We start from the raw sequence: 237 nt of genomic DNA on the forward strand, positions 1-237 counted from the left end.
ACACGTCGTGCGCCGGCTGCCTCACCTGGAGAACTACCGCGCTCTGTTGGAGCGACTCGTAGCCGTGGAACAGGCAAATGCGTCGCTGCATGCGACGGTGGAGCGCTTGGCGCCATCGGAAATGGAGTTTGTTGCACTCCGTGCTTAGAACCAGTTGATGGTTTAGCTTCTGGGTGGCCGAGGGCCCGTGGGATCCACTCCGGCGCCAACGCTTCCGCGTTCACTTGCGCCGGATCC

This window comes from Plasmopara halstedii, assembly GCF_900000015.1.
Source record: "Plasmopara halstedii genome assembly, contig: Scaffold_816, whole genome shotgun sequence".
NCBI lineage: Eukaryota > Oomycota > Peronosporomycetes > Peronosporales > Peronosporaceae > Plasmopara > Plasmopara halstedii.